The sequence below is a fragment of the Triticum aestivum genome, chromosome 3B (genome assembly GCF_018294505.1).
Source record: "Triticum aestivum cultivar Chinese Spring chromosome 3B, IWGSC CS RefSeq v2.1, whole genome shotgun sequence".
Classification (NCBI taxonomy): domain Eukaryota; kingdom Viridiplantae; phylum Streptophyta; class Magnoliopsida; order Poales; family Poaceae; genus Triticum; species Triticum aestivum.
The window spans coordinates 646,994,477-647,017,995 of record NC_057801.1 but is presented as its reverse complement, the minus strand read 5'-3'; positions in this window follow the sequence as shown (position 1 = coordinate 647,017,995).

Sequence of the window (23,519 nt, the reverse complement as noted above, 5' to 3'; positions counted from 1 at the left end):
AGACCAGGAGTAGCCAGCTTTCTCAGGAGGTCAGCTGTTGCGCAGTGGGCCCGGGCTGTCGGTGCATCTCACTCGAGCAAGCAAGAGCCAGTGATGACAAGTTTGTTACAGCTGACAGGGAGGCGCTGCTCCATACAAACTTCCAAATATAGGTATGTCCGTATGCGCATAAAGGGCTTTTGCCACTGAGATCCCAATGGCAACTCTTTTCAGTGGAATTCGATCGGTGTTGTGCACGTAAAAATTAGTAGATTTGCTGAGAATTAATTTCCTTACAATTAATATTCGACAAACATTAGCTCATTTTTATTTGCATTGTTACTGGTCCAGTGCCATAGAAAAGCCCATTCCGTACAAATAATTACTCCCTCTGTAAAGAAATATAAGAGTGTTTGGTATATCTTTACGGAGGGAGTACTTATGTGGAATTCCAATCAATTTCTATTTTAATCAATTCTTTGGTTTTCAAGTAAAACAATTTAATTATTGTTTAGTCCAGTTCCAATCAACTTCATGAACATTCCACACAAATAAATATTCCTGGTTTTTTATAAAAAAAATTATTTCAGAAATAAAAGCTCATGTACTTCATAGATAAGTAAAAAAATGAGTGTTAAACCTTTACAATGTCGATTTTGTATGATAAGCACCACAAAACGGATATTTTGCTTAGATTCCTACTAAAGAGTCATGTGAAAAGTGGTGTGTTGATCCTGTTGATTCTATGACCAATACAATTATATGTATCGAAAAAAGAGTGGATCATTATAGGCCCTCGGGATTTATGAAAACGACGAGTCAGAATATGCAACTTGTTCTTTTCGTGTCAACGACATCGCAATCACAATCCACGAAAGTGAAAAATATGTGTGACTTTTTCTTATCAATTATTGTTGAGTATCTATAGACTGATGCATATACAATTGTTATGACATTGCATATCGAAAAGAGCAATAAAATGGTATGATGAGCATTTTCGCTTGCTAATGAGAATGCAACCTACAAACATTTAAGGTATGCAGGTTTGTGGTTAGGAATTATTGCAAAGGTCTTTAGGTTACATATATTTTGGAACAAGTAATGGTAAACTGTATTGGTATGTCATTAATCTATTATATAGGCGCAACGGTAAATGTTATTGGTCTGTCGTTACTCTATGATATAGGCGCAACGCTAAACGGTATTGGTCTGTCATTACTATTGGATATAGGCGCAATGGTAAATGGTACCGGTCTGTCGTTACTCTATGATCTAGGTGCAACGATAAGCAGTATTGGTATGTCTTTACCCTATGATAGGCCCTGCCATGTTAACTGTCGTCTGGTAGGGAATAATGATGGTCATACTCGTGGTCGTGGCCCATGCTTCTTTCAGTTTTTCTTCAAGGACCTATATATGTATTTCGGTGGCTCACAATGTACTAATCGCTTCGCTCCCCCTGGTCATAGAAAAATGGCGATCAAGGAGACAATCAACTCCTCCCTCTTTGTGCCAGTGAGGCTATGGGTTATCTCCCCCTCCGGTCGCCACTCTGGATGGATGGCTGGGGAAACCCTGGCTTTCTGTTTTGGTTGTAGTTAGGGTTAGTATTAGTGTGTCCTACGTCGATGTTTGCATGGAGGTGACGTCTGTGCTTGGAACAAATTTTCCCCGATCTCAGCCTCATCTCGACGACGCCCCTGGTGGTGAACTCTGGGGAGCTGTGGGTACCTTATTCCACTGTTTTCTTTGTGTTATAGATGTGGTGGTGTTTATTATGTCTGTGGCGGATTCCATCTCGTGCGGTGTCGTCTTTGTTTGTGGGAAGCTGAAGATCCAAGTACAAAGTTGGAGGTTGGTGGGTGGCGGTTCCAGCATTCTGCTCCGACGACATGCGGCGCATCTGGTTTCAAGGAGTACATGGATGATCCCCAGCCAACGTGCCACAACGACAATGTCCTTGCCGGCAGCAAGCCTCTTCTTCAGCTCACAAAGCCCTCATGGTACGATGGTCCTTTGTCGCCTCTGAAGACGGCAAGTGGCGAGGATGGTGGTTGCTGAAATCCGCTTCGGTGGAGTTCTGTTGCAAATGTTTCTGGACATGCGTCCTCTCTCATTTCCTCTCATGGTTTTCGCGAGTTTGTGTTGTAATTTGATATTTGTTTAATGATATGCGGAAATTCTTAAAAAAATAGAAAAAACCTAGCACTATCAATGCTTGATCCCATATTTTCATGCAATATAGCAGGATGACGAAAGATGTGTCTACGGTCACACATAATTTCATATTTAAATTCGATCCACACATATAGAAAAGAGGGAAACCTAACTATAAATGACGTCCAAATTTGTGTCTTTTGTGTGTCTTTTACACTGTCCATAAACGAATGTTTCTTTTTTCCTTATATATTCGAAGTTTGGTATCATGTTTGTGGCACTGGAATTCTTGCCACGTCGCTGTGTAGGAAGTGAGGGGGGACGCGAGTGATGTTGACAAACACAATGATAAATTAATGTTATATGGATGCATGCATCGTCCTCATGCAGAAGCCGGAGGTAAATGCTCCTTTCTGGAAAAAAGAAAAATGACAGATTAATGTTTGCAGAAAAGAATTGGTTTTTTATTACATAATTTCAGTCAGTTAATCTTATCGCATCTTAACCGTAACTGCGACCGCATTACCAGGACAGTAAAACTGTATGGCTGACAGCCAGGCACCTTCGTGACGTGGTTGTGCAAAGCATGTGTGACGGGAGCGGGGCACGCTGCGTGAGTGAGACAAGGAGGAAACGCAAGGCGCATACGAGGCGAGATGCCGGTCACATAAAGAACTCAAAAAGGCGAAACGTCACACTGGAATCTGCCAAAAAGCACGCAGTGAGGCGCGGAGTATAACTAATGCAAAATGTCCTCAAGCAAACGCTCGAGCAGCCCGAAGGAGGAAGGAAGCTTCCTTCTCGTCTTTCTTCGGGACGGCACGCAACCCTCGGTTTGGGCCAAATGCGGTTATGGATGACATGTCCGGAAATAGGCCGAATGCATGTGTGCTCTGTTTTCCTCGGGGCCTATGCATGCAACCTTTTTTTACAAAAATAATCAGATCTATTATAAAAGCTTATCAAAAGTATAAAATATCTCAAACATAATAGAAATTACGTCGAGGATTCGAGACCACCGAACGACCACTACTGCCGCCAGAATGAGGCGCTGACGCTGCATTGTCATCCTTGTCGATGATAGACGGTAAGTCTTGGTGCCCGTGCCCAAGGACCAACGCCCTTAAGTTGCATTTGTCGCCGTTGAACTCTTGCATAGATGTGAAGCACCTGACATCAAATCTCGCCACATGGCGAGAAAAACCCTAACCTCACCAACAAAAGGAGACAGTAGGAATCTATGTCGGAGCTTCGTCAACTAACGAACTCTATGAGAAGCAGAGCCAAGACAAAATTGAAGAAGAAGCGTCGCCATCTGCCCGAGCGCCGCACCTACGAGGACTAAAAATACCTAACCTAAACTACTAAGCGGAGCGAACACACCGAGATTCCCTGTGACGCCCCCGACTTAATCGGCAGGGCGATTCCGTCGGGGATACTTCCCTCTGGGAGGGGGAAATCGAAGAAATCGTCATCGACAACAACCCTCTCATTATGGGAGGACCAATCTTCATCAACATTTTCAACAGCACCATCTCATCTCAAAATCCTAGTTCATCTCTTGTGTTCAATCTTTGTATCAAATCCTCAGATTGATACCTGTGGGTGACTATTAGTGTTGATTATATCTTGTAGTTGATGCTAGTTGGTTTATTTGGTCGAAGATTATATGTTCAGATCTATTATGCTATTCAGTACACCTTTGATCTTGAGCATGAATATGTCTCCTGAGTAGTTACTTTTGTTCTTGAGGACATGTGAGAAGTCTTCTCATAAGTAATCATGTGAATTTGGTATTTTTTCGATATTTTGATGATATGTACGTTGTGATTCCCTTAGTGGTATTATGTGAACATCCAATACATGACACTTCACCATCTTTGCGCCAAAGGAAATGCGTCAAAGCTTAAACTCTAGTTTATGTGCTATTCTGTAAGGGGCTGATTTGGATCCATATGTCTAATGTTATGATTAGATTTTATCTTAATTCTTCTTTCGTTGTTGCGGATGCTTGCGGGAGGGGTTAATTATAAGTGGGAGGCTTGTTCAAGTAAGGACATCACCCAAGCACCCCGGTCCACCCACATATCAAATTATCCAAGTAGCAAACGCGAATCAAACAAATATGATGAAAATAACTAGATGAAATTTCCGTGCATCCTCAAGAATGCTTTGCTTATTATAAGAGATTGTTCCGGCCTGTCCTTTGCTACAAAAGGATTGGACTACCTTGCTGCACTTATGTTACCTTTACTATTACTTGCTCGTTACAAATTATCTTGCTATCAAACTACCTGTTACCGACAATTTCAATGCCTGCAGAAATTACCTTGCTGAAACAGCTTGTCATTTCTTTCTGCTTCTCGTTGGGTTCGACACTCTTATATACCAGAAGGACTACGATTGATCCCCTATACTTGTGGGTCATCGCCTTTCCCAGAATCTACACTCAGTAAAGGTCAAAACCTAGATCTAGGTTTGAAGACCTTTTTCAAGAGCCCCACTGATAGACGGTCAGTAAAACCTGCGCGGGACACTTAAGTCAATTTCCTCTCTCTCTCTCTCTCTCTCTCTCTCTCTCTCTCTCTCTATATATATATATATATATATATATATATATATATATATATATATATATATATATATATATATTCCAGTCTGCATAGCCGCCGCCCCCCTTCGGTGCTCTCACACCCCCCGCTGACTCCCCCCTCCGGCTGCTCCCCCTCACCTGCGCTCCTCCCCCCTCCGGCCACCCCCATCGTCGTGCCCTGGACTGCGGTGACCCCCAACCCCATTGTCGGTGTCAAAACCGGTGGATCTCGGGTAGGGGGTCCCGAGCTGTGCGTCTAAGGTAATGGTAACAGGAGGCGGGGGACACAATGTTTACCCAGGTTATGTACCTCTCTATGGAGGTAATACCCTACTTCCTGATTGATTGATCTTGATGAATATGAGTATTACAAGAGTTGATCTACCACGAGATCGTAATGGCTAAACCCTATAAGTCTAGCCTATGATGATGATTGTTTCTTGTCTCTACAGACTAAACCCTCCAGTTTATATAGACACCGGAGGGGGCTAGGGTTATACAAAGTTGGTTACAGAGAAAAGGAATCTACATATCCGGATCGCCAAGCTTGCCTTCCACACAAAGGAGAGTCCCATCCGGACACGGGAAGAAGTCTTCTATCTTGTATCTTCATAGCCCAACAGTCTGTACCACGTATATAGTACGGTTGTCCGAGGACCCCTTAATCCGGGACTCCCTCAGTAGCCCCTGAACGAGGCTTCAATGGCGATGAGTCCGACACGCAGATTGTCTTCGGCATTGCAAGGCGGGTTCCTCCTCTGAATACTTCAAAGTAGATTTCAAACACAAGAATCGTGTCCGGCTCTGCAAAACAAGTTCCACACACAACCGCAGAGAGTATAATATTTCACGAGTCCAATCCACTGACAACTTTTTGTAGTGAGACATTATGTCATCACCCGGCCATTATTTTGAATCATTTTCTAGCCTGCCACCCCATGTTTTGAGAGGCGGTTTTTATTGGCACATCTTGTCAAAGCAGAGATCGTGTCCCCTTGTTATGGGATTTTCATCAACACGGGCGTGGGTAACCCAACCGTTCTGTTGGCATGATTCCTCGGGAATAGGCATGTTTTAAGGCTACGGAGGGGACGTTTGATATCCATCGCATAAAGGGGCTAAGGCCTGTCCTTTTCCTTCCACGCTAATCCTTTCCTCCACCTCCCCCCTCAAGTTCCAACACCCAAGGGTCAATCTAGTCGCTTCGAGCTTCCAGCCATGTGCGGACCCATCCTTCAAGGCTAGTGGATGGCCTCTTCTGTCATAGAGGAGGATATCTCGAAGCTCAGGGAGGCAAGATACTTGACTGCGGAAATCCTCCAGAGGCTTCCTGCTCAAGGGCAGGTTATTTCTTCTCCCAGATCCAATGAGAGGGTTGTGTTTATCTCTCACTTCCTCCGAGGGATTGGGTTTGCTCTTCATCGCTTCGTTCGAGGGCTCATGTTTTATTACGGACTAGATTTCCTTGATCTAGCTCCAAACTCCTTCCTCCACATCTCGGCGTTCATCATCACATGCGAGGCCTTCCTCCGTATTTCCCCACACTTCGGCTTATAGCTTAAGACCTTTAACGTGAATCCGAAGAAAATCGACAGGAAACAAGCGGAGTGCGGAGGTGCTTCAATAAGCAAGCTTACCACATCTCCCTAGCTAAAGGGCTCCTTCGCAGAATCTTCTGACCTATGGCAACGGGAGTGGTTCTACATTACCGAACCCCGTGGCAAAAAGTGGGCAGCCACACCTGCATTCCGATCTAGCCCTCCTTTACAGCTTGCATCGTGGATCAACAAGGGGCTGGACTGGGGATTTATTGATGAAGTGCAGACATTGCAAAGCCGCATTCGGAGCCTTATTGAAAAGGACACCGGTCTTACCAATGTAATCCAAGTAATGCTAGTCCGCTGGATCCTACCATGTCAGCGGCGTCCTCTCCGTATGTGGGAGTTCAACCCGGAAGTTCCACAGAACCTTCAACACTTCTCTGGCACAATGCTTAGAGGGATGTGGAAATTATTCTTCGGCACCCGAAAACAGTGGGCAGATACTACAGAAGATCTCGGTCTGGACTACAATCATCCGGATACCCCGGTGAGCACTTAACTCCCGAACACAGTTTAGTCAAATTCCTCATAACAATGTACTGATAAACCTCTACTCGGCTAGTGCTGGATAAAGAAGGCAACGAGAATTAGGTGTTCGGCTCCACTCCCCCAAAGACTCTGCTGATCCGGTGTTAACAAGGATGCTGGCCTCGACACCACATCAAGTGCCGGTGAGGAAAGATAAGGAGGAGAGCGAAGAGGCCCAAGGTGGCCTCCATTCTGGAGGCACACTGGGCAATTTGTCCGGGGAGATCGGAACTTCCACTTCCGGAGATGGAAGGGAAGGGAAAGCTGACATCCCTTCTCCTCATGGGAAGAAGCGGACCGCCTCCAAAGACTTGAAGAGAGAAGTTTCTAAGCGGGGGAAGATATCCCAGTCAAGGGGTGATGCTGACACGCAGTCACTCCGTAAAGATAGACCCTTGGCCGAACCGTAAGTGAACTAGGGCGTTTTAAACATATCCCATTCTTTCCTGGCTGTAAGGGTAACATTTTAAATGCATGTTTGCAGTCCGGTGCGCAGCCCTCCTCAACAGTCCTCCTCTTAGGGGGATCTTCTTCCGGAGATGATGGAGAGCGAGACGCCTCCACAGATCTCCCTGCCTGATAAGGCAGACGACGCCGAGGTGTCGTCCTGGAGGATCTTTCCCAATCAACAAGTGGGGCAAGGGGAAGCGAAGACTGGGACCGAAGGTAATACTTCGGCCGCCCATGGTCCGGAGTGTGCGCCCCCTACGGGGAACAACAATGTCCGAGGGACGACGCAACCAGTTTCGGATCCGGAGGCGCCAGATATATTGATGGACATGTTGCAACATGCGTCCGTCCCAGAGGAGCATCGTACCTTGATGGGTACGTTGGTTGAAAGAGTTCGGTCCGCGGAAAGCTGATTGAATGAAGCCTTTACGAGCCTACTAAGAGGCTTCGAGGTACGTAGTGTAATTTCAATTTTGTTATAAATGCAAATTGCACATGTGTATAGATAGTAGCCCCTGGGACTCTGGTTGACATCCAAAGGGAGGCAATCAGAGGATCAAAAATATATGCCCAGGAAATGATCTGACTAATTGAAACACAGGCTGTTACATCCATGGCAACTTCCCAAGCTATAGAGGTAGCACATCTGAAGCAGAAAGTTGATGTAGCGGATGATGACATCACTCTTATTAGCAGGCGGCTCGACGAGGCACAAGGTATGTCTTTGGGGCACTCAGTACATGCTAGTATTATAAAATGAGCGTGACACTGAGAATTTATATATGCATAACTGCAGATAGTGCCGCCGCAGTTGAGACCCTTCGGGCAGAACTTTCCCGGGCCAAGGAGCAAGCCAGGATGAGTAATGCGGCTGCCGAAAAGGTAGCCGCCGAATTAAAGGCTGAGGAGACTACTCGGTGTCAGTGCGAGGAGAGAATATCTTCTATGGCACTTGAGCTGAAGGATGCCACTGGCCGATGCCAAGTTCTTGAGAAAGATAACAAAGCCAAAGCGGCCGATCTTGACAAGGCCTTACAAGAGGCAAAGGAAGCCCGGTTTGAGTCTAGAGCGGCTCGGGAGGAGATCCGACAAACTGGAGAGATCACGGCTGGTAAGCCCTTTTTATTGCAAACTAAGTTTGGCGATCCAAATTATTCTCCGCTTAATCAACTATGGAGTTCTCCAGATGCCTTTATGGACCTGCCGAAGAGTGTTGCCGATGCGAATCAGTTTATCCACGCGTAAGAAGGACATGCGACAGAAAAGCTATTCTGGTTGCAATTTGACACGCCAAAGCGTCCACTGTTGAATGAACAGATGGCCCAATGGGCCGAGCTCCACAAGATGTCTGGAACTGCCATGAAAGACGTCGTGGTCCGGCTATGGCCGACTGAGCCCCTTCCGAATAGTTATTTTGGTTTGGTGAGGCGGCTTGTGGATGCGGCGCCGCGTATCGATGCTGTGAAGCAGTCAACATGCATAGAAGGTGCACGGATGGTCCTTGCCCGCGTTAAGACGTATTGGGCGATGATGAAGGCCACCAATATTGCAGCGCGAGATCCACCCGAGGGCGAGGACCATCATACGCCAGAGCATTATTTTGAGGCCGTCCTGGAGGGTGCCCGCTTGATAGAGGGTCAGTGCTCGAAAAATATTATGTTCGAGTAAAGTGTATCAAAATTGTAATAACAATATTATGATATATTTAAGGCTATGTTTTTATACTTTTTGCCCGAAAAGTTTTGGTGCCCCATGTGCGACCGTCTTTATATATATATATAATCTGAAAGTTTGCAGTCGTCGGCTTCAGCCCCCTCGCGTATAACGCGGGGGTGTTCGGAAAAGCACTTGATGACACTTGACCCAACGTCTCGGTCCATTAAGGAGGTGTTAGTGCGGCGAACTAGGCAATCGGACTATAGGGATTTAACACTTTCACTTAGCCATAGGAGTTTGACGGTGGGGCTACTATATAGCCCCTGGTATGTACGCGGTCACCAGAAGGACGGTCCTTCGTTTAATACGGAGGGAATAGCGAAGATTCCGATGAGTCATCAAGTGGTTGACCAGCTCTCGCCACATCATGACAGTCAGTTTTTAGCTTTCTCCACTGAGGTGCTCATCCGGACGAGCCAGGACACAATCGCAGTAGTTCTCCCTTTACTACCCTAGCCGATATAGCGGAACGAAAGGTAGTAAGCACGGGAGACGTGTGTTGATTCAATATCCGGCGTATCTCGTAGTAGGGGTCCTAAGCTAGGCATCTTGGAGCGATGGTAACATGGACACATGGTTTTACCCAGCTTCGGGCTCTCTTGAAGAGATAATACCCTACATGCTGCTCTTGATTGTTTTCATATGGGTGTAGTACAGAGTACATGTATCTACCACGAGATTGTAGTAATGAATATGAGATTGTCTATTGACTAGCCTGGCCTCGGTTTATATAAGACACCGGAGGCCTAGGGTTTAGGAGAGTCCTTGTCTTGGGCGCCAAGTCTTGTGGAGTCTTCCTTGTATGCGGCAGGAGCTGTCCGAACTGGCCCATGAGTATACGGCCATGGGGGTCCTCGGCCCAATCTAACTGATCGGAAGACGACATGGTGAGTACCCCCTAGTCCAGGACACCGTCAGTAGCCCCCTGAACCGGTCTTCAAGTTGGGGACGCTCCTCGATTCTTCCGAACTATTCTTGATCTTCGGTCGTCGGTCTTGAAAACTGGTTCAACAAATCTTCTCATCTTCGATCTTGAGGACCGCCAAAGTGCATCCGAAGAGTTTATACGTCGGGTATCCAAGGAGCCCCTTTAAGTTTTTGGCCTTTATCAATGCCTTGTTATTTTTATGCCATACCTCGGGTTTGGAGTTGTTCCCGGGCGGCAGTGTCCTCTTGCATCCGAGCTGCAACGCCAGACTGCATTCAAGGTATCTTTTGCATCCAAGCACCAACGCCGGACCATTTCCGAGCTCCAACACCGGAATGTATCCGAGCTCCACTGCCAGAATGTATCTGAGGAGTATTGTTACAGCCGAGCTCCAACGCTGAACTGCATCCGAGCTCCAACACCGGACTATGTCCAAGCTCTAACGCCGGACTATATCCAAGGTGTCATAGATCACCTTGGTTAAAAAAAGTTGAAGGAGTTTAGCCGAGCTTAATGTCGGAAATGCCCTCTACAAAGCCAGCCACTAGCATTCGAGTTTTATGCCGGACTGCTTCCGGGGTGTCTATTGTAGTTGATCACCAACACCGGACTGTATCCGAGGTGGTGCACCACATCGGCTATGGGCTGATTTTTATGAAGTTAATTCCGGATTATGCAATGTAATCTCTGCCGAGATGTATAGCCAGTAGCCCTCAAGGTGCGTGCTGGCCTAATATCCGGGATGCACCTGAAGGAAAAAATCAAACTGCTGACCCTAGTAGCCCCTGAGACTGAGGTCGATTCATAAAATCAGCCTAAGGGTCAATTCCTAGATCGGCAGCATACTTAGGAATAGAAACGCAGTGTGCAAAGTCCTCGAGACTCAGGTTGGGTGTGGCCGACCAACCTGAGGATAATAATATCCCCGAAAACTATATTGCACTTTAAATTTTCTGCATTGGATTGTCAATTCAGTAGCCCCCGAGACACTGGTCGGGTGGCGACATCAAATCAGGGGATCGATGTACCCCTTTAATATTTGTAAATGATAAGCACGAAGCCCAGTAGCCCCCGAGCCTTAATGTTGGCACGGGTGGCCTAATTAAGGATTGATGTCCGAAGTAAAATCACAAATCATGTGTAATGATTCTACGTACCCAAGTACTCTACATCATTAATACTCGAGTCCGCATTGTACAAAACTTTGTTGACCAACCATCGGCTTCAACCTCCTCGGCCAGTAGCCGGGGAGTGTTTGTCCCACTTTATAAAGCCTTGACAAGGGCAAAGATTTACGACAAACAAGGCAATCCGTCCATATGGTTTTATAAACAAAGGTACGCGGAGAGATATGTTATATTACTTTATAATGTAAGAAACATCTTCCAAAGGAAATAATCCCGCTATCGGTTTCTTTCTTTGGGTTGTCATGCCAACCATGATCATGAAACCACGCCTCTGATTAATGCAGGAGAAAATATTGAGGATTTAGTTCGGGGAAATTTCCCAAACTCTATGGTATTAATGAACCACAATTTTCACTTCCATCATTGCCGACCAATGTGATACTTTAAGATTGCTAGCTTTCGGCTTAACCCAATCTGAGGTACTAACTCGGATGACCCAGCAGTAACAATCACAGAGGTGTTCTCTTTACCACCTAGCCGAAAAATCGGGAACGTAGGAGTAAGCACAGGAGCCAGGCAACCCATCTTGGGGAAAATCTTAAGTCAAATTGATGCATATTTATGGATTTATAACGATGATTACGGAAGGCAGCCCTTGTATATTAAATAATGACACTTATTATAAAAAAGCTCATATAAATTTAAGAGCCCCCAAGTGAATTGGGTAAAAGAATTTTATGTATAATGATTGTATGTACCGAAGTACTCATATCATATCTGTGTTCACCCGAACTTTATACGCGTCTTAACCGACCATCGGCTTCTCCCTCTTCGGTCAAGGACCGAAAAGTGTTATGTACTCCACCTATTGAGAATATCGACGGTGTTTCCGATAACCAGGCAATCAGGACATAAGGCTGTAACAGACAAAGCGCGCTCAGGGAACTTATGCTATATCACCGACGAAGTGTAAGAAGCATCTTCAAAGAAAATAGTACCCCCACCGATACCTTTCTTCGGTTGCTCATTATTACTGTGAGACTTGTGCAATAGATTTTTTGTACTCATGAGTTCCGTTGTGTGCCGACCATTATTGAAAACAGTAAGAGCGATAGCTTTCGGCTTCACCCAGTCTGAGGTCCGGCTTGGATGACCCGATCATGACAATCACAGAGGTGCTCCCTTTACTCCCTAGCCGAATAATCGTGAACGTAGGGGTAAACACAGGAGCAAGGCAACCCAGCTTGCAAATCGCTTAAGTCAACAAGGTGCATATTATGGCGTAATACACGAACAAGGAACGAAGCCATACAAGTATAATCATATGCAAGAGGAAAGGCTACATAAAGGAAGCCCCCAGTTAAACGAGGTATTTGAATTTGTGTGTCACAAACAAGGTTTCAACAATGAAGTTTTTCACAAGCAACTTTTTGCCAAAAAAAGTATGATACTTGGTCGAATCGAACAAAATTTAAAACTGGTAGTTTTTGAGCATGAAAGTGACTTAGCTGGTTAATGTGTTCGGCATTGATGACGCGGTCCGAGCTTGGTGCGGGACAAGGTCTCGGCCCCAAAGCCAGATGTGGCCGAGCGAAGAGCTCGGCACTCCGAAGAGTTGAAGCCCCCAATCTAGCCGAGGTGATGGAGGAGGTCGCCGGGTGACACTAGAGTCTCCGGCCGAGTAGGTTGATGAAGCGACGATGCGGGGTTGCCAACACAGGGCAGCACTCCAAGGCGACGACACAATTTGGTCGATGGAGGTGGGCGTTGAGGACACCACGCCGAGGGGATAGTGCGGCCCGATCTAAGTCAATTGCCTGCATAGATAAAGTAGTGCAAGCTAGAGGTAATAATATATTTTTTAATATAAAAACCTTTACTTAATGAATTTAAGTAAAGTAAATAATTAAAGAAATATGGACTGAACACCAAGGTCGGCACGGCGGAGTGGCTGCGCGGAGATGTCGGCAGAGGGACGCGCGCCGAGGTGACCCCAAAACTTGGTTGACGCAGGCGGGATGATGACATCGGCCCGCCATGACACCGTCTACATGCATGAAGTAGCACAAGACAGATAATAATAACAAAATAAAGAAAATAAAATTTCTTTACAATTTTTTTATGTAAAATAAATTATTAAAGGAGATTTGGCCTGGCGCGATGCCGATGTGTCGCAAGGCGTCGGCGTGCCGAGGTGACAAAATCCGAATTCACTGGGTCGCCCGGGTTACGGAAAGATGAGTGCAGGAAAATGATGGCATATCGGATCGCCTAAGACAATGGCCTCAAGGTAGGCCAGACTGCAAAACCTTCAGTAGGAACAATCATCGACGAGCAAAAAATACTATTTGAAATATTATTAATATGCACAATGTGAATAACTAGAACAATTGCACCTGGTGATTTATCCAACAACATCCAAACTGATGGCGGATAAGGTGATTATGGACGCGGGACGTCCTGGCCGGAGTGCCTCGAAACTGCGTCGGGCCGACAAGTGTACAACAGGGTTGATTTGGATGCGTGGCTGCTTGAGTCCATATCGTGTACGGCTGTGGGACGCGTGGGGCGGCAGCAGCCCTGACGGCTGGGAGTCAGCGCTGCAGGAGAGCAGCAAAAGACTGATCCAAGACCTGCAAATCCGATGACAATGTGGAGACGCTGGCGCCTTGTTTTTCCCTTGACGTTACATGAAAAACCGGCTCCACCTTTAATCAATCAAACCTTGAAAAACGTGCTGCAAATTAGTACCAGTATATACTAGTAGTACTAGTACATTAGTATTTGTCTTATGCATGTTTGGTCGAAAGTAGCAGATGACAAGCAAACACTAGCAGATTAAAGAAAGGGAAAGAGAAGGAAGAGAGCCTCCATGTTGCTGCCGATCTTGGCGTCTGTCAGCTGGTCTGCCTCTGCCGCACTACGTGGGCAGTACGGGCGCACCTCCTCGGCTGGGTCACTGCCAATTAAATTGCACTTCTTTGTTAATTTTGAGGTTGACCCCAGTAGCAAGTCCCCCATCTATGCTGCTATTTACGAGTGTGTTGCGCTAGCCCGGATCCGACATACCACCAGAGATCCCGGATCCGATCTGATTGCAAACAAATAGCACAACGCGGCAGCGACGATTTTGCAGGAGCGAAAATTTACATGAAATAGATCTGACTGAAAAAATATCACCTGATCATCCCATCGATCCGCGGTGATCGCCCAACAGGCTCTCAATGAAAGCACCAATGTTGGTTCAATATCCGGCGTATCTCGTACTAGGGGTCCTAAGCTAGGCGTCTTGGAGCGATGGTAACATGAATACGGGGTTTTATCCAGCTTCGGGCTCTCTTGAAGAGATAATACCCTACATGCTGCTTTTGAGTGTTTTCATATGGGTGTAGTACAGAGTACATGTATCTACCACGATATTGTAGTAATGAATATGAGATTGTCTATTGACTAGCCTGGCCTCCGTTTATATAAGACACCGGAGGCCTAGGGTTTAGGAGAGTCCTTGTCTTGGGCGTCAAGTCTTGTGGAGTCTTTCTTATATGCGGCAGGAGCTGTCCGAACTGGCCCATGAGTATACGGCCATGGGGGTCCTCGGCCCAATCTAACTGATCGGGAGATGACATGATGAGTACCCCCTAGTCCAGGACACCGTCACCGGGCAACCCAACTATTGACCAAAGACTTGATTCGTAGATGATGCATATAAGGCCAAACTCGCGACGCCGAACACTCCTTACAGGTGTTCAGACTTTTCAATATATACCGGGCTGAATACAGCCCCTGGTAATAGACCCTGGTATCAAGGCACGTATGGCAATCCGACATGGGGAAAGAACCGCAAATGGTGAGAGCATAAATCTTAAAACGCAATACGAACTAAGTTTCTTCTATAACATCCACTTTAGTACGGCGAGCCGTATATTTACAGGCGATGTCGATATCTTTCTTGGACATTTTACATGCCAAGAAAGTATAAAATAAAAAGAGATAAAAAAAGGTTTACACAGAGTCTTAATCTAAAAAAGAAACCTTAATGCGGGGCCCTGCTGCACGTATGCGCATTTTTCTCCGTTGTGAAGTGTCCTTGAAGGGTATAGTGTAATGGCCATCTGTAAAAAGGGAAAAGACCAGGTAAAAGAAGCTGGTGTGGCCATAAGTAAAACTGGTTCGTTTCAATGAACCGTGAAATATATCTTTTGGAGTCCGAATAGGGTCGAGCCGAACCATGGACTTTTTGTGTGCATTGTGCCCCCGACGCCACCCCAGGAGTTTTGAGTGTATATTTATGTATACGTGGCACATGTGCTATCTCCTTATGGGTGCGAAGAATTTGGAGAGGTCATATGCGTTCTTAGAAATTTTTTAAAAGTATCAAGTTTGAGGAATTTGACCATGGGAGTCTTGAGAATTTCACTAAGCGTTCTTGACTTTGGTTCCAGAGTTGTATAGATTTGGCAATCCACACAATTGAGGAATCTTGAGGAAAAACATAGTTTAGAGAAACAAATCAAAGACAAATGCACCTGGGTGTTTAAGGGATTGGAAATTGAAGAATAAACACCTTTTGAAGATTTTGTGGAAAACATGAGAATCAAAGTAGGGCAGTAAAATCAGATCTTAATTACCCTAGACGAAGAACATGACAAACTCGGAGTGGAAGTGGAGAAGTTCGTCCGTTCAGATCTCCCACGCCCTAACTCGATGGTGAGAGACAACTACGGCAGCGATAGAGTGAAGATTTCCGCGGCCGGCACAAGTACGATGGCAACAAGGTCGAGGCAGTAAAGCTCTTCCTCACCAGATATGATGTAGTGTAGCGGCGGCGCTAGGTCTGAGAGCTCGAACAAGGAGAGGTCAAGCGGAGTAAATGAAGCCTGAGAAAGGGAGGGGGTATTTATAGCCACAGTGAAAAACTGCTCATCCGAAGAAATTGGACGAACGTGTCCCTGACCCTTGCCATCCTAGCAACATGTGTCACCCATGTACAGAGAGGTGAAGATCATGGTAGATCACGAGTGAGTAGTTTAATCTTGTCGTGGGATGCGGAAAGGTTTGAGCGACAAAATCTGAAAATACAGATATGAAAATTTTAATGCTTCGTTCGCAAATTCTTCAGCTGACAAGGACAAAGTGAAGATTTTGAATGGGTTTCAAATAGAACACACATAAAGAATTCGAGTACAGACTGGGTTGAGTTTAGCATAGAGGGGGAATGGGTCCGATCACATTCACTTAGAATAAAAAAAACTTGAAGAATTAGCTATAAATGAATGTTGTTGAGGACATGAACACTCATATATATATAGTGTCGGCATCCTGGATTCGGGGGTATCCAGTCCTGCCTGCCTGCAGCCCACCACGTGGCTCCATCGACGGCCTAGTACGACCCAGCTTCAACATCAACAACACAAGACCCTCGCGAGGAGCCAAGCCTCGTGAAGCGAGCGACGCCAAGACCCCCGAAGGAATCGGCCTCCTTAGGCTGGCTCCTGAGGGGCGGAGAGTTCTACCCAGGTTACCTCACGAGGCTCAGCTGACATAAGCCATGACAACCAAGGCCAAGCGGGCGCCAGGCGGGTGCAGAGCGTAGGTTTCCTCTTCGGTGCAAAGGAAGCAGGGCGCAGGTGCGGAGTCCCGAGGAACCAGCCAAAGGTTTCCATTCTGGTGCAACAAGACCAAGACCGCCAGGACGGCAGGAAGGAGGTCATCGACAAGCCCACCGCAGCATCACGACCAGAGGCTTTTCGCAGGCAAAGACTACTTTTGTCAGGATAGACTGTACTACTTGTCCCCTTTCTAATCCAGCCGTTGTGGGATCCCTTACCACTCATATTTGGGAAGAGTACCAAGGCCACTATAAATAGGACTAGCCACCACCATAGAAGGGAGGGGAGACGAAATAGAACAAGTAGAGCTAGCATACACCACACTAGCCAAAGAACACCTCACCTCCTGAGGCTTGTTCATCCATTGTACTAGTTATTCCTCAGCCCTTCGAGGCAATCCACCACACCACAATGGATTAGGGTATTACACCACAACGGTGACCCAAACCAGTATAAACTGTCGTGTCTCTTTGTCCCTTTGAGCTCGACATTCTAGGCTTAGGAGGATCGCGAGTAGGCAGGTTGGGTAGGTTGAGATCTCCGCACGCACCCTAGAGTTCGAACCTCTCAAGGCTTTGCGGATCCCTTAATTCGACATTTGGCGCGCCAAGTAGGGGTGCGTTGGATCCTCTCTTCCATCGATCGATCCACCACCACTCTGACACCTCCATGGCCGACGCGCCCCGGTCTCGCGCCGAGCGTCGGGCTGCAGTCGCCACCCGCGTCGCTCAGAGGGCTCCGGCGGGTGACGGATGTGCCCGGCGCGCTCCTTCTCCGGTGGTTAACGCCACCACGGGCCGTGATGGCCGCACTCCTACTCCATCACTGACCCCAGCAGCTTCGTCGTTCCACGCGCGTCGTGGCCAGGCGGATACGCAGGCCGCTCTGCTCATGGCGCAGGAGCTCCTTCGCTACCGCCCGGTCAGCAACCTCTACAAGGAGTGGCTCGAGCGGATCGCTGAGCTCGTCAGCGTTGCACATGGGGGCTCTACCGAGCCGGCTCGCTCGCTGCCTCAACAACCACCTGCAGCGGGCGACGTAGCGCATGGGGCTCCTCCACCACCTCCGGCCCAGGGTGCCATCGTCGAGCCAAGGCGTGTGGCTCTGCGGCGCGACCCGCCGCGTCCTGCGCCAGCTCAGGATGACCTGCCAGGTGGTGCAGCGGCCACAGGGGGAAGCGTGCGTGCTTCCGGCACCCCAGCACCAGGCCCGCGTACTGCCGCAGGAGGTGGCGGTGCGCGTCCACCAGGATCAGTTTCCACCCCCTCGAAGACCTCCGGTGGCCACGGCAGGATGCCGCGCATTCACTCCAGAGCTCCGCAACTTCATCTCGCCAAGCAAATTCAAGCCTGACCTGCCTCCACGCTACGACGGCATCGCCGACCCTACCGAGTTCCTGTAGCTCTACAAGCTGAGCATCAAGGCGGCCAACGGGGACAAGAAGATCATGGCAAACTGGTTCCCGGTGGCCCTCAAGGATGGCGCGCGTTCTTGGCTCCTGAACCTGACCAAGGGGTCGGTTTCTTCCTGGGAGGAGATGGGCAGGCGCTTCATCGCCAACTTCCAGGGCACCTGCGACCGTCCGCCGGCCGCGGGTGACCTGCGCCGCATCAAGAAGAAACCTGGAGAGACCCTGCAAAAGTATATCCAGCGCTTCAACAACGTTCGCCTCAAGATTCCCAAGGTGTCGGACGAGGCCATCATCTCCGTGTTCACCGATGGTGTCCGTGATGTCAAGATGAAGGAGGAGCTGGCCATCCACGAGGATCTCTTCACCGCTCTAGAGATGTTCAACATGGCGAACAAGTGCGCAAGGGCTGAGGAGGGCCGCCTCTCCCTCCTCGAGCTCCCTGAAGCTGATCCAAAAGACAAGAAGACCAAGACCAAGGACATGAAGCGCAAGGGGCCAGCCGTGCTTGCGGCCGAGCCAGAGACGAAGCGCGGCTGCGACCACCCCGAGTCATCTAAGAGCAACTGGTCGTTCTGCGTCTTCCACAATGTTCGCAGCCACAACACCAACGACTGCCAGGAGCTCAGGGCCCTCCAAGACAGGTGCCTCGATCGACTCCCCGAGCGCAACGATCGAGGCTACGATCGTGGAGGCGGCCAAGGTGGAGGACGCTGGGACGGTCGCGACCATCGTCAGGAGTGGCGCGACCAGCCTCGTGAGGACCGCTGGCAGGGTCAGCCTCGCGAGGGCAACTGGAGGGAGCAGCCTTGTGAGTATCGCCCTTAGGGCAATGCAGCTTTGCCTCCTCTGCCTCCACCGCCAAGAAGGAATGAAGATCACCACCAGGACGAGGGGGCTGGGGGCTTCCAGGAGCCTCGAGCCATTGCATGCATCTTGGGCGGCTCACAGGCCCCAGCTTCCCACCGCGTCTTCAAGCAGTTCGTGTGCGAGGTGAATGCAGTGCTCCCCAAGCCTGAAGCAACTCACCCTCTCAAGTGGTCCAAGTGTGCCATCACCTTCGAATCCTCATACCGGCTCAAGTGTGCGGCCACTGCTGGCGCGCTGCCCATGCTCTGTTCCCCCGTCATCAGCAACGTGGTCGTCACCAAAACTCTCATCGATGGCAGAGCGGGGCTCAATTTTCTATCTGTTCAGACATTCGACAGGCTCCAGGTGCCATACTACTAGCTTCACCCCATCAAGCCATTCTCAGGAGTGACCGATTGTTTGACACACCCGATCGGGCAGGTTCGCCTCCCTGTCACCTTTGGCAAGCGCAACAACTACCGCACTGAGCTCATCGACTTCGACTCACCGACATACGCTTGCCCTACAATGCCATCCTAGGGTACCCAACACTGTCCGAGTTCATGGTAGCCATGCACCATGGCTACAACGTCCTCAAGATGCCCGGAAGCGGCGGCGTCTCACGGTCGCCTGTCAAGAGAAGGATGCAGTGTGCCCCCTTGAGCGCGCCTTCCAGGCTACAGCAGTTGAGAACCCCGAAGACAAGGACAGCGCCCTCCCTCCTGAGGTCGCCCCCAAGACGAAGAAGCTGCAGCTGGGACAGGGGTCTCGTGAGGAAGCGCCACTCAAGGACGCAGCGCTGAGCCTCACGCCTCCGGACGCGGCACCTTCACCCATCGCATTGGAAGGCCCTCCCAGCGCTCCTCTCAGGCTGGTCTTGGGGGCTCTCCTTTGGAGGGCCTCAGATCTAGCCAATGTCACGAGAGGGGAGCCCCGACACTATGTGGAAGCGCTCTTCAGAGCATGCTTCCCAGGAGAAGGCAGCAGGCGTGAGGCACCAGGCATTCAGGAGTTCATCAGCAAGGCAGTCGAGGAGATTCAGGAAGGAAGGGTTCTGCAAGGCGATCGTTGCCTGCCGTGTGGCACAGCTCACTGCCCTGGCAAGGGTAAGGAGTTCCGCGTCTGCATCGACATCCCCGAGCTCAACAGGGCCGCGTCTCGGTAGCTCATGTGGCTGTCTCGTGTCAGCCAATGCGAGGGTTTGCCTCATAGCTACGTCTGCATGCCGTTCGGCCTGGCGGGCGCGGCTGAGGCGTTCCCGTGCTGCATGAGGGACGCTCAAATGGCCTGCAAGGCCAGGCACCAGGCAGTCCTAGCGGAGATGGAGGAGCACCTTCAGGAGCCTCTCAGTCCCTCCGAGTCTCTTGAGGCTCGGCACCATAGCGACTCATGAGGAAAGACTCCAGTGGCGCGCATTTTTTGGCTACTTCAACAACTCCTCAGCAACGGTACAAGGTGACGTCTCTCTAGTTCGTTCAGTTTGGGGGCGCCCCTCAGGCTGCATCATCTCCAGGCCGTGTGGGTCTAGCTCTACGGCATGTATTGTTTTGCATTCACCAGGACTATCTAATCATTTCTGTGAGTTTATCTATGATTGTCACTCCACAACCACCGCCTCACGGCCCTTCATGTGTGCTGACTAATACCATTCTCGCATTGCTGCATGATACTCACATCGGCACGGCGATTGTGCTTGGGTCCGTCCCTACAACGCTAATAAACCCGGGGGCCGAGCTCTGGTCGCGGCACGCTCCGTGTACACCACCTTGCCAGGCCCTCGGTGCCCTTGTTTCACGCCCCTTACTTCGGACCCGCTTCATAGAGGTTCCGGTTGTTGGAAATATGCCCTAGAGGCAATAATAAAAGTATTATTATTATATTTCCTTGTTCATGATAATTGTCTTTTATTCATGCTATAACTGTATTATCCGGAAATCGTAATACACGTGTGAATATATAGACCACAATATGTCCCTAGTGAGCCTCTAGTTGACTAGCTCGTTGTGATCAACAGATAGTCATGGTTTCCTGGCTATGGACATTGGATGTCGTTGATAACAGGATCACATCATTAGGAGAATGATGTGATGGACAAGACCCAATCCTAAGACTAGCACAAAAGATCGAGTAGTTCATTTGCTAGAGCTTTGCCAATGTCAAGTATCTCTTCCTTTGACCATGAGATTGTGCAACTCCCGGATACCGTAGGAATGCTTTGGGTGTACCAAACGTCACAACGTAACTGGGTGGCTATAAAGGTGCATTACAGGTATCTCCGAAAGTGTCTGTTGGGTTGGCACGAATCGAGACTGGGATTTGTCACTCCGTGTAAACGGAGAGGTATCTCTGGGCCCACTCGGTAGAACATCATCATATGCGCAATGTGACCAAGGAGTTGATCACGGGATGATGTGTTACGAAACGAGTAAAGTGACTTGCCGGTAACGAGATTGAACAAGGTATTGAATACCGACGATCGAATCTCGGGCAAGTAACATACCGATAGACAAAGGGAATTGTATACGAGATCGATTGAGTCCTTGACATCGTGGTTCATCCGATGAGATCATCGTGGAACATGTGGGAGCCATCATGGGTATCCAGATCCCGCTGTTGGTTATTGACTGGAGAGCGTCTCGGTCATGTCTGCATGTCTCCCGAACCCGTAGGGTCTACACACTTAAGGTTCGATGACGCTAGGGTTATAAAGGAAGCTTGTATGTGGTTACCGAATGTTGTTCGGAGTCCCGGATGAGATCCCGGACGTCACGAGGAGTTCCGGAATGGTCCGGAGGTAAAGATTTATATATAGGAAGTCCTGTTTCGGCCATCGGGACAAGTTTCGGGGTCATCGGTATTGTACCGGGACCACCGGAAGGGTCCCGGGGGCCCACCGGGTGGGGCCACCTGCCCCGGGGGCCACATGGGCTGTAGGGGGTGCGCCTTGGCCTACATGGGCCAAGGGCACCAGCCCCAAGAGGCCCATGCGCCTGGGGAAACCCTAAAGGAAGAGTCCCAGCAGGGGAAGGCACCTCCTAGGTGCCTTGGGGGGGGAGGACTCCTCCCCTGGCCGCCGCCTCCTTGGAGATTGGATCTCCTAGGGGCTGGCGCACCCCCCCCTTGGGATCCCTATATATAGTGGGGTAGGAGGGCCTCCCAAACACACCTTATGCCTTTGGTGCAGCCCCTCCCTCTCTCCCAAGTTACTCTCCTCCTCTCCCGTAGGTGCTCGGCGAAGCCCTGCAGGATTGCCACGCTCCTCCATCACCACCACGCCGTTGTGCTGCTGTTGGATGGAGTCTTCCTCAACCTCTCCCTCTCTCCTTGCTGGATCAAGGCATGGGAGACGTCACCGGGCTGTACGTGTGTTGAACACGGAGGTGCCGTCCGTTCGGCACTTGATCATCGGTGATCTGAATCACGACGAGTACGACTCCATCAACCCCGTTCACTTGAACGCTTCCGCTTAGCGATCTACAAGGGTATGTAGATGCACTCCCTTTCTACTCGTTGCTGGTCTCTCCATAGATAGATCTTGGTGATATACGTAGGAAAATTTTGAATTTCTGCTACGTTCCCCAACAGTGGTATCAGAGCTAGGTCTATTGCGTAGATTCTTTGCACGAGTAGAACACAAAGTAGTTGTGGGCGTTGATGTTGTTCAATATGCTTACCGTTACTAGTCCAATCTTGTTTCGACGGCATCGTGGGATGAAGCGGCCCGGACCGACCTTACACGTACTCTTACGTGAGACTGGTTCCACCGACAAACATGCACTAGTTGCATAAGGTGGCTGGCGGGTGTCTGTCTCTCCCACTTTAGTCGGATCGGATTCGATGAAAAGGGTCCTTATGAAGGGTAAATAGCAATTGGCATATCACGTTGTGGTTCATGCGTAGGTAAGAAACGTTCTTGCTAGAAACCCATAGCAGCCACGTAAAACATGCAAACAACAATTAGAGGACGTCTAACTTGTTTTTGCAGGGTATGCTATGTGATGTGATATGGCCAAAAGGATGTGATGAATGATATATGTGATGTATGAGATTGATCATGTTCTTGTAATAGGATGCACGACTTGCATGTCGATGAGTATGACAACCGGCAGGAGCCATAGGAGTTGTCTTTATTTTTTGTATGACCTGCGTGTCATTGAAGAACGCCATGTAAACTACTTTACTTTATTGCTAAATGCGTTAGTCATAGAAGTAGAAGTAGTCGTTGGCGTGACAACTTCATGAAGACACGATGATGGAGATCATGATGATGGAGATCATGGTGTCATGCCGGTGACAAGATGATCATGGAGCCCCGAAGATGGAGATCAATGGAGCTATATGATATTGGCCATATCATGTCACAACTATATAATTGCATGTGATGTTTATTATGTTTATGCATCTTATTTGCTTAGAACGACGGTAGTAAATAAGATGATCCCTCATTAAAATTTCAAGAAGTGTTCTCCCCTAACTGTGCACCGTTGCTACAGTTCGTCGTTTCGAAGCACCACGTGATGATCGGGTGTGATAGATCCTTATGTTCACATACAACGGGTGTAAGACAGTTTTAC